Source organism: Loxodonta africana, chromosome 2 (genome assembly GCF_030014295.1).
Source record: "Loxodonta africana isolate mLoxAfr1 chromosome 2, mLoxAfr1.hap2, whole genome shotgun sequence".
Taxonomy (NCBI): Eukaryota; Metazoa; Chordata; class Mammalia; order Proboscidea; family Elephantidae; genus Loxodonta; species Loxodonta africana.
The window spans coordinates 178,301,365-178,317,500 of NC_087343.1; positions in this window are offsets into that span (position 1 = coordinate 178,301,365).

Sequence of the window (16,136 nt, forward strand, 5' to 3'; positions counted from 1 at the left end):
CTCTCTTCCAAGGTTGTAAGCAAATCTGCTCTTTACTCTGAAAGAGATACTATATCTCTCTTCCAAGGTTGTTAGAGGTCTGGAACAAAGGCAGTCAATGCCTCTGCTCCTTAGATGTGTAGAATGCTATATTTATACAGAGATTGGCTCCCACTGTCTTTTTCCTCTTTTGCTTCACCCCAATGTCTATTTTGCTCTTCTAGATTCTCCTACACACACACACACACATACACACATATTATATATATAGAAGTTATATATGTATCTTATATTTTCACTCTGAACACTCTCAGCCCTCATGGGGCATACTTTGTAATATCATTGAATAAGGAAACTCAGATTATCCTGCTCCAAACCTAGTATTCCCCACGCCATCCCAATCTCATGAGCATAGCCTTTTGTGTAGTTGAAATGGCAGCTGCTTTTGCTCAGACCTTTTTCCCTAAGCATAGTAGATGGGACATTGTCAAGCCCTGCTCTCCAAGGATAGTGAAGGACTAGGAATTCTCTGAAGGAGTTAAAAATATTAAACCCAGCAGCAGAAGTTAAAGCACTATTGCACCAAGAAAAATTCCCTTATTTGAATCACTATTACTGGTATTTGTAATAATCAGAATGCCCCTAATCATCATGGCTCCAAGAGCCTGAAGTTGGAAATGTGCTCTTCATAATTTGGAATGGAGAAACAGTCTCTATTTATTGGATCAAAATTAGAGGAGGAAAGCATTTAGTAAAGCGAAAGCCTGGGCACTAGCACCTGAGATGTAAAGCCTTTGAAATTGTTTAGGGAAGTATTTTGCCTTACCCATAAGAAATGATGGGCTGATGCATAGGTGAACACTTTTCTTGCTTGATTACTGCAATAATAGACAGATCCCTTAGTGTTCAACACAGAAATAGAACAGGGGAGGGGAGGCATAGGCAGTTTACACTGCAACATAAGCATATTTTTTAACTATGAATAGAAGGAATTGTGCATTCAGGCTGACTAACCACAGTGTTCCTATTACCTGGTTCTTTCTAAACCCTTGACTGTAGAATGTGGGCTTTAAGATAGAGTTATCTAAAATGTATGAGGACTGCTTATGCTATACACATTGGCATTTTCCTAAGAATGCATCTTGGATTCATCCGTTAACTCCTGAACTGTAGAATGCATTCAACAAGACCTATGTTCCTTCACTCGGAGCATTTACACGGCTATTTTGTAAATTCTCAGGAGATGGTGACATAGTGGTATTCTCTAATGAAAAAGTTGTAATGTCAGTGTCTCCAGTAATGGCACGTACAGTGATATTTCATTTGGATTATTAATTTGAGGGAGGATTTATGTCAATCTACAGCTTTAGAAACTGAGTCTCAATTTTTATTATAATAAAGATCTTGATAATACTAATAAGCACATCTTTAATATTAATAGTTTTTATTTTTATCATGTGCCAGACATTGTGCTAAGTGCTTTATCTAAGTTCTCTAACGTAGGCTCCCTAAGAAAATATTTGAAGTGGCTATTATCCCTAATTTTCAGGTGAAAAATTTCTGAGGTATAGTAGGTTAAGTAACTTGCTTCGGCTGAGATAGGGTATGATGCCATGTTTACCTGAAACTGCTCTGGTATAACTCCATTTCCATAGTATTCATTTGTTCTTATTTAATACATACACAAGTATGTATTAAGCTTTAAAGTTAGTACAACGGTTAAGTGCTTGGCTGCTAAGCAAAAGGGTATGGTTCAAACTCAGCCAGGGGCTCCACCTGGTGAACTGCTTCCATAAAGATTACAATCTAGAAAACCCTACCTACTCTTTCACATGGGGTCACTATGAGTCAAAAATCAGCTTGATGGCACCCCCAAAATAACATGTGCCATGCACTAGGACTGGTCATGATCTCTGTTCTCATGGAGCTCACAGTCTAGAAATTAGAAGAGTTAGGGTTAACATCAGATCTTCTGTGTTTTCCACGGTGCCAAATTGTCTCCTAATGAATTGAAAGGGCACCAGTTGCTATTATTCTCCATACCGGGTTATTGAGTATTGATTTCCCGTTGTAGGGGTTGTGGCAAACTGTATACAAAAGCTGTCACATCTGCTACCTTCCTCAAATTCAAGAGGGTGAAGAGTTGACTACAGATTATTGGGGCATCACCTAGAAATGGACATTTATTTCAGCAAGACCATTTTGAACAAAACTTCTCTACCATTTTTATGCTTACCCAAGCCTGGATATTTAGTGAGCATCTCCAATCTTTGCCCTTCCTTGATCTCAAGGGCAGAAGGAAAATTCTCCTGCCTATAATAAATCTGGAGACTGATGACTACCATACCTCACTGTATCATATTAAATGACTATTGAGTAAATGCCCGCTTACCTGTTTTTCTAAACTGAAATGGAAACTCATTTATTATTGGAATCAATTGTTGTTAGCTGCCATGGAATCAACTCTGATGCATGGCGACCTAACGTAAAAAAAAAAAGAGATGTGCCCAGTTCTTTGTCACCCTTGCAGTCACTGTATGGTCAAGTCCATCTTTGAGGCTATTGTGTCAACCCATCTCACCAAGCGTCTCCCATGCCCTCCTTGGCCCTCTACTTCACCAAACATGATGTCCTCCTCTGGTAATTGATACCTTCTGATGAAGTATCCGAAACAAGTTAGTTGGACAGTGTTCTTTTGTGATCCATAAGGTTTTCATTGGCCGACTTTCAGAAGTAGGTCACCAAACCTTTCTTTCTAGTCTGTCTTAAGCTGGAAGGTCTGCTGAAACCTGTCTACCATGGGTGACCCTGATGGTATTTGAAATACTAGTGGCATAACTTCCACAATCATAGCAACATGCAAGCCACCATTGTACAACAAGCTCACAGGTGGGTGGTGAAATAAGAAATGCTACCACCACTCAATATAAAAAATGTATTCAATCAACATTTCAAATTTAGATTCAATTTTTCAGTATTTTTGTAAAATCATTCAGACGTATGTATGAATGATCAGACTTGATCTTTTCTTTCTTTACAAGGTAAGCTGTACTTTAAACTTATAGAAAATAAATGTCCAAAATCTACATTTACATATAGAAGGATTTTTGTCTTTCTATGTACTTTTTTTTTCTGTACTAGGAAGCAAAGAAGAATTATGCATTTCTTTTACCCATGAGGTTAACTATTTCTATTTCCCGAAAACAAAGGAGTTAGAACTTTTAAATTTATTCCTTATTTTCAAAATTATGCTCGTTACTGAGGCTCTGCAGGACAAAATAGTTGCTAATGAGAGAAAAAAGCATGCTTGATAGGGTTTTGAAACTGTTTACTTACATAATTCTTGTTCAGAACCACAGAGTCAAACACATACAACCTTCAACATAGAGGAGAAGGAGGAATTCATGTAATAATTGGTCTATGAGAATTACGTAACTGGTGAAGAGTTAAAATCTATAGACAGAGAACTAGGCGAAGAACTCTTGTTCCCATGAATATGATGCTAACGTATTTAAACATATGCTCCCTAGGGGATTTCGCAGGCACAAAAATGATTTCTGCCTGAAACCAAAAAAAGAATTGGTTCTAAGTCTCTATACTAGTATTGCTGTAAAAATGATCTGATATTTATAGCATGCATGAGAGGGCTTTTCTTACTCAACCATATCTTTTCAGTAGACAGACACTCTATTTTTCGATCATTTGTTGTTGAGAGTACAGTAGACCCATAAGCATGTTATTTGGGGCAGTGGCTAAGATTCTGAAAGAAGTACCTTATTTCTGAACAGAAGTGTTACTCCTGGAAGACTATGTAATTAGGAAGATGCAGAAAGTGAGTATGAGCGTCTAGCACTATGCTGCCACTTCCTCTTCAACTTCTCAAAGAAGTGAATGAAATCTCAGCAAAATTGAGAAGCCAACTCTCCCTGGGTGACAATTACAACAAACCTGTCTTTGTAAACCTAGAGTTCAGACTTCTGGAGTTTTAAGTGAATTCCAAGTGTCACTGATTCATTTCTTCTGTATCCAGAAACCTAAGTCACATTCTTTTTCTTTTTGTTATTGTGTTAGAAAATATTTTATGAAAGATAGACACACTAACTTAAAAAAAAAAAATCATACTATGTAGAGAGGATAAAATAAAAAATGAAGACCTTTTGATCCCCCATTCCTATTACAAAGGGATAATCCCCACTGACAGTTTTATGAGTCTCAAATGTGTGTCATTTCAGGCATGTATTTTATCTTGTATATGTATTTTGCAAAACAGGAACCATACTATTTAAGTGTTCGCTTATTTACTCAGCAAAGCATTGCAAGCACCTTTTTGTGTCAGTAGGTTATGACTTACTTCATTTTTAAAAATTCTACATATCATTGTGTGATGTGACTACACTAAAATTTATTCAATGGTTCTCCTATTTTTGGTTATTTGAGATGCCTCTAATTAAAAACCTTTACAGATTACCCTACATTAATTCTCCAGCTATATATACCTTTCCTCACTTGCATTAAAATAGTTACAGAACAGATTCCTAGAAATACGGTTACCAATTTAAATGTTGTACAAATTTATCATTTGATATGTTATTATTGCTAGGTGCCGTCGAGTCGACCCTATGCACAACAGAACAAAACACTGCCCAGTCCTGCGCCATCCTTACAATCGTTGTTGTGCTTGAGCTCATCGTTACACCCACTGTGTCAATCCACCTCCTTGAGGGTCTTCCTCTTTTCTGCTGACCCTGTACTCTGCCAAGCATGATGTCCTTCTCCAGGGACTGATCCCTCCTGACAACATGTCCAAAGTATGTAAGACGCTGTCTCGCCACCCTTGCCTCTAAGGAGCATTCTGGCCGCACTTCTTCCAAGACAGATTTTTCATTCTTTTGGCAGTCCATGGTATATTCAATATTCTTTGCCAACACTACAATTCAAAGACGTTAACTCTTCTTCAGTCTTCCTTATTCATTGTCCAGCTTTCACATGCATATGATGTGACTGAAAATACCATGGCTTGGGTCAGGCGCATCTTAGTCTTCAGGGTGACATCTTTGCTCTTCAACATTTTGAAGAGGTCCTTTGCAGCAGATTTGCCCAATGCAATGTGTCTTTTGATTTCTTGACTGCTGCTTGCATGGTTGTTGATTGTGGATCCAAGTAAAATGAGATCCTTGACAACTTCAATCTTTTCTCCGTTTATCATGATGTTGTTGCTCATTGGTCCAGTTGTGAGGATTTTTGTTTTCTTTATGTTGAGGTGTAATCCATACTGAAGACTGTGGTCTTTGATCTTCATTAGTAAGTGCTTCAAGTCCTCTTCACTTTCAGCAAGCAAGGTTGTGTCATCTGCATAACGCAGGTTGTTAATGAGTCTTCCTCCAATCCTGATGCCCCGTTCTTCTTCATATAGTCCAGCTTCTCGTATTATTTGTTCAGCATACAGATTAAATAGGTATGGTGAAAGAATATGACCTTGAAGCACACCTTTCTTGACTTTAAACCAATCAGTGTCCCCTTGTTCTGTCTGAAAAACTGCCTCTTGATCTATGTAAAGGTTCCTCATGAGCACAGTTAAGTGTTCTGGAATTCCCTTTCTTCACAGTGTTATCCATAGTTTGTTATGATTCCACACAGTCAAATGCCTTTGCATAGTCAATAAAACACAGGTAAACACCCTTCTGGTATTCTCTGCTTTCAGCCAGGATCCATCCAACATCAGCAATAATATCCCTGGTTCCACGTCCTCTTCTGAAACCGGCCTGAATTTCTGGCAGTTCCCTGTTGATATACTGCTGCAGCCGTTTTTGAATGATCTTCAGCAAAATTTTGCTTGCATGTGATATTAATGATATTGTTCTATAATTTCCACATTCAATTGGATCACCTTTCTTGGGAATAGGCATAAATATGGATCTCTTCCAGTCAGTTGGTCAGGAAGCTGTCTTCCATATTTCTTGGCATAGACGGGTGAGCACCTCCATCGCTGCATCTGTTTGTTGAAACATCTCAATTGATAGTCCATCAATCCTGGAGCCTTCTTTTTCGCCAGCACCTTCAGAGCAGCTTGGACTTCTTCATTCAGTACCATCAGTTCCCGATTATATGCCATCTCTTGAAATGGTTGAATATCGACTAATTCTTTTTGGTATAATGACTGTGTGTATTCCTTCCATCTTCTTTTGATGCTTCCTGAGTCGTTCAGTAGTTTCCCCATGGAATCCTTCACTATTGCAACTCGAGGCTTGAATTTTTTTCTTCAGTTCTTTCAGCTTGAGAAACGCCGAACGTGTTCTTCCCTTTTGGTTTTCCATCTCCAGCTGTTTGTATATGTCATTATATTACTTTACTTTGTCTTCTCGAGCCACCCTTTGAAATCTTCTGTTTAGTTCTTTTACTTCATGAATTCTTCCTTTTGCTTTAGGTGCTCGATGCTCAAGAGCAAGTTTCATTTGCTATATGTGAACATACTGACTGCCAATTTTATTAACAATAGTGTACTACTTGATCCAAATTTAGAACACCAATTTCAAATCTAACAACACTGAATACTATCAAATATTTAAAATTTTTATTAATCTGAAAGCCATGACATAATTGTTTTACTTTGCATTTCTCTAATCACAACTGGAGTTGTATATCTGCTCCCAGGCTTATTGACTATAAGCAAAATTTCATTATAACTTATTTCATCTTTTTTACCCATTTTTGTGGACTTTTTTGCTGGATGTTTTCTTACTAATTTATTTATAGAGTTTTTGTAGATTCTTTTTCACCAAGAATTAATTTTCATTTTCAGTTGGAGGTAGAAACTTAATTAATTTTTATGTACATATAGTGTCAGTAAACCTACTCCATATATTAAATAATGAATTACTTCACAGTAGTTTGGAATACTAACTTTTCAAACAAAATATCTCATATATGCACAAATCTGTCTCTGGACTCTTCACTGTATTCTATATCTCTACACTACCTGAACAATTTAGTTTTATTTACTATGTTGTTGTTGCTGTTAGATGCTGTCAAGTCTGCTGTGACTCATAGAGAATCTATGTATAACATAACAAAACACTGCCCAGTCCTGTGCTATCCTCACAATCGTTATGCTTGAGTTCATTGTTCTAGCCACTGTGCCAATCCATTTCGCTGAGGGTCATCCTCTTTTTCATTGACCCTCTCATTTATCAAGCATGATATCCTTCTCTAGGGACTGGCTCCTCCTAGTAACATGTCCAAAGTACAGGAGACAAGTCTTGCCATCTTTTGGCAGTCTATGGTATATTCAGTATTCTTCACCAACACCATAATTCAAAAGCATTAATTCTTTTTTGGTCTTCTAATGTTTTTTTTTTTTTTTTTGGTGGTTAAGAACTCAGCTGCTAACCAAAAGGCTAGCAGTTCAAATCCACCAGCTGCTCTCCTTGGAAACCCTATGGGGCAGCTCTGTTTTGTCCTATAGGGTCCCTATGAGTCGGAATTCACTAGAAGGCAAGGTTGTTTTTCTTTTTTTAATTCATTGTCCATCTTTCACATGCATATTTCTATATTTGGTAGAAAAATACCTATTACCTGATTTTTTTGTCCCAAAAAATTCTTGACAATTTTGTACACATTTACTTTTTCGGAAGAACTTTTGAATCAATGCATCAAGTTCTGAATATAATCTTACCAGATTATTTAGGACATTTTAAAGAAATGAGTCCTGAAAACTTAAAAGCAAAAAGAAAAAAGATGAATAGATATGAATTCTGAAAATGCTTATGAGAAATTGAAACTAGTATGTATTCATTTTTGTCTTTTATTACAGTGTGCCACTAATTGTGGAAATCTCAAACTTGGATTCGGATTCAGAAGGTAGATAAAAACAATTATCTATACAAAGGGTGGTTACTGAGTTTTCTTCACATAAAAATGGGATAAGCAAATAACTGCATGTTGCTGAGGAGTCATGTTCTACATTTAATAAAAAATTTTACTTTTCCATGATATTTGAGGTACTGAACTCGGGGGACTGTGCTGCTCTTTATTTCTGAATTAATGTGTTTCAGAAGAGAAGGACATTTAGCAACTTTAGAGTAAATAAAATTTCCAAAGAGAAAGAATAATAAGAAAATTTGGGACTCCAATTTTTATCTTACACCTTCTTTACCTGTACCTATGCCTTATAAGGAGAGGAGCTACAATAAGGTTTAAACAAATTTAATCCTAAAATGGACTAATTTTTTTCCTCTTACATTTTTCTGGTGCCTCATAAGTTCTTGTCAAAGAATGTATTAGCCCTTCATCTATTTTTAATTTTCTTTTGTTGTGGTTGTTCTTACAAATTGCTCAGAATAAAACTATAGATTGAGTTTAGGAAATGTGAGTAGAGGGAACCACATTTCATAGTGGATTTTCTTTTTCCTAATTTATGGCCCTCCATAGGGGAGGCAGAAGCTGCTCTGTCTGAGAAGAGGGCTTGTGTTCCAGCCCTCCTTGAGCCTATGACAAAGGCTTTCTGAACCTTGACTGAACTTCCCCAGCCGTGTTCCTTCAAAACCAAAGGGCAATTCTACTGAATTTGCTGACTTGCTTGGGAGCCTGACAAGAATTTCACCAGGCACTGAAATCATGATTTAAACATATGGCTGTCAGACTAACTTAGGACAGTTCAATCAATGAAATAGCTAGTTTTCCTAGAGCTATCAAGTCTCTCAAGGTCATTTGAAGAGTAACTACATTATTTTAACATGGTTCACAGAGCTAGTAATGAAGGATAAGAACAGATTATCAGTCTAGTTAAACTGCTTTTCAGAAATTGTAAGTTCTAACTTTATTTTCCTTTTATAGTCTAGAAAATATAAGCAACATTTTAATTCAAACTGGTCTATATAAAGAATTGTAAAAAAAAAATATTTTCTTTGATTTTCAGTTTAATAATAGTTGATATTTATGTGTAATTTTGATTTTAAAACATTAACAATATTCATTTGGTTTATCAAGGAGTGAATTTGTCTGCTAAAATATCCCCACACAAATAAATAAAATAAAAAACATAGTATACAAGTGGATCTCCACAAGATTTCTCCCTGACCCTTTCCATGTCTAGTAAAAGGTATTTTCCATTTTCAAAATTTGCTGAATCTACATTGAACAGCTTGTCTTTCAATGTTTCTTCTGGAGTTTCTAAACTGCTTCTTGCTTCAGCAACATTTACAACTGAGTGAAAGAAAAGGATACAGGTGGAACAGGTAGAGTTCCATATATACTCTGCCATTGAGTCATTTCCAACTTATAGCGGCCCTATAGGTCAGAGTCAAACTGCCCCTTACAGTTTTCTGTAGCCTCTTATTTATTCATTATTTAGTCTCATTTATTGTGTATTCCATTTTCTCTGATTTCAATAGTAAACCATTCCACGATTTCTCTAAACCTACGCTGTGGGTAAAATAGTTAAGCGAAGCTGATGCAAAGAGAATTCCTCACCTCCTGTTGTGGGGCTATGGTTAAGTCCTACAGTAGCTTCAGCCTTAAGTATTTTATGACTTATGTCCTACCACCTCCTGAGTCGAATTTCTCTGAAATAATGAATTAACTTTTCTTGCCAAGACCAATACTTCCCTGCTTCAGGCAGCAATTCTATGATGAAAACAAAAACAAAACACATACACACGCACAAACAAACAAAAACAAATGTCAATTTTTTTGCTGAGTGAATTGGTTCAACTGAAAAGCCTCCATTGAATAGGTAGCCAGGCACCTAAGATAGTTTTATTTTCAATGTTTTAAAAACTAAGGAATGTACTAAGAAAAATTACATGACTTCACAGATTGTTACATTATAAAGATTGTGTTAATAATAACCTTAGCTGCCCATTGTAAATTTTTAAATTTACTAACCACTTCGAATGTACTATTTTTTTTACATGTAAAAATTTACTAACCGCTTTGCACGTATTTCGAAACCCTGGTGGTGTAGTGGTTAAGAGTTTGACTGCTAACCAAAACGTCAGCAGTTTGAATCCATCAGGTGCTCCTTGGAAACCCTGTGGGGCAGTTCTACTGTGCACTATATATAAGGTTGCTGTGAGTCAGAATCAACTCAACGGCAATAGGTTTTTTTTTTTTTTTTTTGCACGTATTAAGAAGTCCCTGGGTGACTCAAACCATTAGCATTTTGCAGCTACTAATGAAAAAGTTGGCCATTTGAGCCCATACAGATACTCCTCAGAAGAAAGGCCTGGTGATCTCCCTCTGAAAGACCACAGTCACTGAAGACGCTATGAAGCGAAGTTCTACTCTAACATACATGGGGTTGGGCACCATAAGTGAGCATTAGCTCAACAGCATTTGGTTTGTTTTGGTTTTTCTTTGTGTGTATTGTCTCATAAATATTCCATGTTAAATGAAACTGTTAATTCCTTCTACAGATAAAGAAACTGAAGTTCAGGAAAGTTAAGTGGTCATATAGTAATTGACAGAGAAAGAAATAAAATGGCTGACTCCAAATTCCACTTTCTTAATATTACGTTTTACTGCTTCCTTAAAATAAACTTTAAAAAAATTCATAATAAATACATTTCATTGTTGCAATTATTGCCGTGATCAGAAGTATTTTCATGGATTCAAATTTGAGCTTTTAATTTTAAGTCACGTGTCCTTGTACAAGGAATTCCTGGGTGGTGCAAACAGATAAGCACTTGGTTACTAACTGAAAGTTTGGCATTTAGAGCCCACCCAGCCGTGCCTTGGAAAAACGGCTTCGCAATTTACTTTCAAAAAGCCTTGAAGGCCATATGGAGTGCCGTACTGCTCTGCAATACATGAAGTCACTATGAGTTGAAATTAACTCAGCAGCGATTGACTTGGTTTTGATTTTGTCTCTGTACAGGCCCATTGATCTTTCTAAACCTTAGTTTCTCTATGTGTAAACAGCATTATCTTAGTATATCTTTGAAAATGTAATGTAGGAGAAAAGAAACTAATACAGTGTCTGGTACTTTATAGTTACTCAATAAGTGTTAATCTCCTTTGTGAAGAAGGGTATGTAATTCAAAAATGGTTGTAGCACTATATCCACAGAAATTCCAGCTGGATTCAAAAGAGGATGTGGAATGAGGGATATCACTGCTGATGTCAGATGGATCTTGGCTGAAGGCAGAGAATACTAGAAAGATGTTTACCTGTGTTTTATTGACCATTCAAAGGCATTCGACTGTGTGGATCATAACAAATTATAGATAGCATTGCCAAGCATAGCACTTAATTGTAATGCTCATGCAGAACCCGCACATAGACCATAAGGCAGCCGTTCAAACAGCAAGAGGATCCTGTATGGTTTAAAATCAGAAAAAGTATGTGTCAGCATTGTATCCTTTCAACATACTTATTCAATCTGTATGCTGTGCAAGTAACCTGAGAAGCTGAACTATATGAAGAAGAACGTGGCATCAGAATTGGAGGAAGACTCATTAACAACCTGTGTTATGCAGATGACAAAACCTTGCTTGCTGAAAGTGAAGAGGACTTGAAGCACTTACTAATGAAGATCAAAGACCACAGCCTTCAGTATGGATTATTTCTCACCACATAGAAAGCAAAAATTCTTACAACTGGCCCAGTAAGCAATATCGTGATAAATAGAGAAAATATTGAAGTTGTCGAAGGTTACATTTTCCTTGGGTCCACAATCAACACACAGAGAAGCAGCAGTCAAGAATTCAAATGATGTATTGCATTGGGAAAACCTGCCACAGAAGATCTTTTTAAAGTGTTAAAAATAGGGATTTGAACAGTTTAGTCAGTTTTGAACCCCTCCTGAAAATTTTTGTTTCTGAAAAGTTCCTGCGAGATGCTAATGCCGCAGGTTAGGACCAATTCGGAGAACTATTAGTAGAACAGTGGTTCTCAAAATTCATTATACGAAGAATCACATGGGAGTCTTGTTAAAATGTAGATTCTGATTCAGTGTATCTAGGGTGGAAATGCAAATTCTCAGCAGGGTTTAGAACCAGAGCAAACTGATTCGAAATCCTGGTTAAAATGCAAAGATGTTACTTTGAGAATTAAATTGTGCCTGACGAAAGCCATGGTATTTTCAATTGCCTCGTGTGTAAGGGAAAGCTGGACAATGAATAAGGAAGAATGAAGAAGTGATGTCTTTGAATTATGGTGTTGGTGAAAAACATTGAATATACCATGGACTGCCAGAAGAGTGAACAAATCTATCCTGGAAGAAGTACAGCCAAGTACTCCTCAGAAGCAAGTTTGACTAGGATTAGTCTCATTTACTTTGGACATGTTAGCACGAGGGACCAGTGTCTGGAAAAAGACATCCTGTTTGGTAGAGAGTCAGCAAAAAAATAGGAAGACCCTCAATGAGGTGGATTGACACAGTGGCTGCAACAATGGGCTCAAACATAGCAATGATGGTGAGGATGGAGCAGGATTGGGCAGTGTTCCACCGTGTTGTACATAGGGCCACTGTGGGACTGACTCAAAGGCACCTAACAACAGCAATAATATGCAAATTTGGAGTTCATTCTCTCTTCCCTTTGGATGCAATTTAAGAATAGTCAATGTCAAGATTCTAACACTGAATATGATTCAAAGGTAATTATGTGCTGTCATCTTTGTAAGTGATTGACTTATAGCACAAGTAAATGTATCTTTATTTATCATCTTGATTATTTTGTTACATTGGATTTGATCTATATGATTTCTGATGTGTCTTTTTTACTTGTCCAGAGCAATGGTTTCTGGGCCAAATCCCACATCCTCATAAGGGGAACAGTCTACATTCCTGAGACTTGCATGGGTTTAACATTGCTACAAATAAATACTCAAAAGGGATAATCACCCCTCTTGAAAATTCTCTGGAGTCCCTCCCAAGCTGATAAATACGTTAAAATTGAGGTTGAGAAATTTTCCATAAAGAAAAATATTGGTGACTATTATAAGCAAAATCAAAAATGAGTTGAGAGATTTTTTTATGCATCATTGTAAATTATACTAAAAGCAATCTAATTACATTTTTCCTTACATTTACTAAAGGGCACTAATTACATTTCAATATATTTATGAACAATAATAATAAAAATGCAGCCGCATCCACAAACTTTTTTTTTTAATCACAAATTATTATAAACATGAAGAATTGGGAGCTATTGGACAGATGGTGCATTAGTGTCTTAATTCTTGATCTTTGTTCTAGTAAATCCCTACATTTCATATCCTTTCCACAAATCCTATGGCCATTCTGGACATGAAAAATGATTTTTTAAAACTTGCTTTAATGTTTATGTCCTTTTTCGTGTTTGATGGTTTCAAAAATATGTAAATGCAGCTGTCCAACAGTATAATGAGGTCACATTAAAATATTGAGATATTCTAAACTAGGCATATTCTAATCATGTCAGAAGATCCTGCATAGACTAAATGCAGAGCCTTGGTACCAATAAGCCTATATTTTATTATGTGTGATAAGTAATCTCTCTAAGAAGCCCTAGTTAAGAGCTCAGCTGCTAACCAAAGGCAGGTAGTTCAGATCCACCGGCCACTTCCTGGAAACCCTATGGAGCAGTTTTACTTTGCCCTGTAGGGTCTCTAGGACTTGATAGCAATGAGTTTGTTTTTTTTTTGGTTAATCTCTCTAATTTGATTTCTCGAATCAGATTATTTTCTTTCTGCACACTAGACAATAAATATCACTGATCAAATATCTATTCATTAGTTCACCTTAACAAAGAAAAAAATGGAATGAATATGCATGCTTGGGGTTTAAAAGAGTTTATGCACAGGCTATGTGTATACACACATATACACACACATACACACACCACACACTTTAAATTTACCAGAGGAAACACGTGTTGTTGTTGTTGTTAGGGGCTGCAGAGTTTGTTCAGACTCAAAACAACCCTATGTATAAAAGAATGAAACACTGCCTGGTCCTACGCCATCCTCACGTACTCACCCCAAATGCCTTAGTTTTGACATAAATTATAAAATGTTTATTTCCTCAATCAATGTATAACATCCTTTAAATACCTAATCTAGAAATGTGATAACATTTTAAGAAACCATGCTTATTTATTTTTTAATTCCGTCCTGATTTAAATTGCTTTCGCCAAGTTAACAACGGAATCCAGAGTCCAAAAACCTTCATCCAAAGTTTTGAAAATAATTGATTTTTTATTTCAATTTTGAAAATAAATAATTGTTTTCATTTGTAAGCTTCCCTCCCCGCCCCCCCCCCCCGAATTAATCTGTATTTTTCCTACCTGGTTAATGCATTTGATACCTGTGAAAATAAAAGACTTAGGAAGGAAAATGGGTGAATCTAGGTTAAACGTGAGTTGCTAATGAACTGAAACTGAGGAAAGTTGGATAGTGCCCTACTTACATGACAAGTTAATATTATAGTCTGTTCACCACATCTATAAATTTTTTCTGTTGGGCTCTTCTTAAGTCTTATGGAAAAATAGCGTTTTATCACTTACCTTCATCAGAGTCAATGGCTGACAGCAGTAGCTGTACGTGGCGCATCCACTGGGTTGCCTTTATATTGGATCATATGTTCTTCAGATCTTCCTGGCTTGGGATGTGTGTAAAAGATGCTGTGCCTAAGGCAGATATAAGGTTAGTCAATATTTTTCTCAGAATACCGTAGAAATAAGAACATGGGCCCGGGATTAAGGTGGTGTGGAGCTAGCTTGTTGCAGTACCTTGTCGGATAACTGAAAATTTTATGTTTTAGTAATATCTTATATAAAAGGTGGACTATACCATCAGTATTATGAGGTATGTGAACATGTCTTAAAAGTACACTAAAAAACCGGAAAAAGAATAAGTTTGTGTTTAGATAAAAGAGACATTTTATCCTATACCCATTAGATGTCATGAAGAGGGCTATACTACTTACATGTGTTTTCCTACATAATACCACAACCACTTTATGGGGCTTATTACCTCTTTTTAACACTTCACAACATGAGGTTCAGAAAAGTTTAGTGACACACTCATCGGGAGAATGCTAGTAAGTTTCAGGGGCTTCAGGTATATTTACCTATGTATGATCATTCGCTGTGTTATGCTAAGAATTCTGTCTCTGCAAAGATCACGAGAAAGATTACATAATCTTTGTAATATGTCAAAGTCGCTGGGGCAAAGAACCACTAAGTCATTGTAGACAGTCAAACATCCATGATCCAAATATGAGAAAATTTTGGTTTCGGTTTTGCTTTGACCATACTTACAGTGTGTTTCAGGGTGCTGAGATGCCAAATTAGCTTTTCAGCCTGGAGAAAGAAATTTGTCTGAGTATGCTAGATGACAAAAGTGTCTACAATAAACTGCTAGATGACAAAAGTGTCTATAATAAAGTGCAAAAAAAATTCCATTAATTAAATGATATTTCTTTTATTTTTCCCATCTAAACTATTATTTCAATATGAGCTACAAAAGAAGGGGTATCTCTCTAGATAAATGGTATAAATCATTAAAAAAAGACGGTCTGCATTATATTCATGGATATTAGAAAAATGAGGCTAGTTTATTGAGTGTAATGAAAATATTCTATGTAAATATTCATTTTTTAAAATATTCATCTGTGTATATATATATACATTTAGATGGAATCATGTTTAACTTCAGCTTACACATTTGTTTTATAGATTGGTAACCATGTTTCACAATATGTTAACGTTAAAACACACTTTCAGTATATATACATATATATATCAGAGAAATACAAATACATTTAAAAAGACTGCTTTATTCTAGCCCTCAGCTGAAGGTTATTTGATATTTATCATTTTTACTTGGCTCTTCTCCTCCCTTACCCCAAATTACTTTGTAAATGATGAAAGCCACACTGAATAAATGAGAACACTCTTGCCATTTTTTTTCTCATTTGGTTTACATTTAGTTGGAGAAAGTTAAAACTTTTTTTTTTTTCTGTTGAATAGAATCAGTACTACTTCTTCAATTAGGTCAAGGCTTCCTGCCATTTAAAATTGACAGAAAAAGCAAAATGTACCAGACTGCAACACTGGAGATAACGCTATTAAGCCTCCCGAGGAAACCTGGTCCTCGGTTTGACCTCAAATACCTTCTGCCCAGAACTAGTGTTAGGAGGGTCTTGGCTACTGGCTTCATGAGGCAGAAGGAAAATA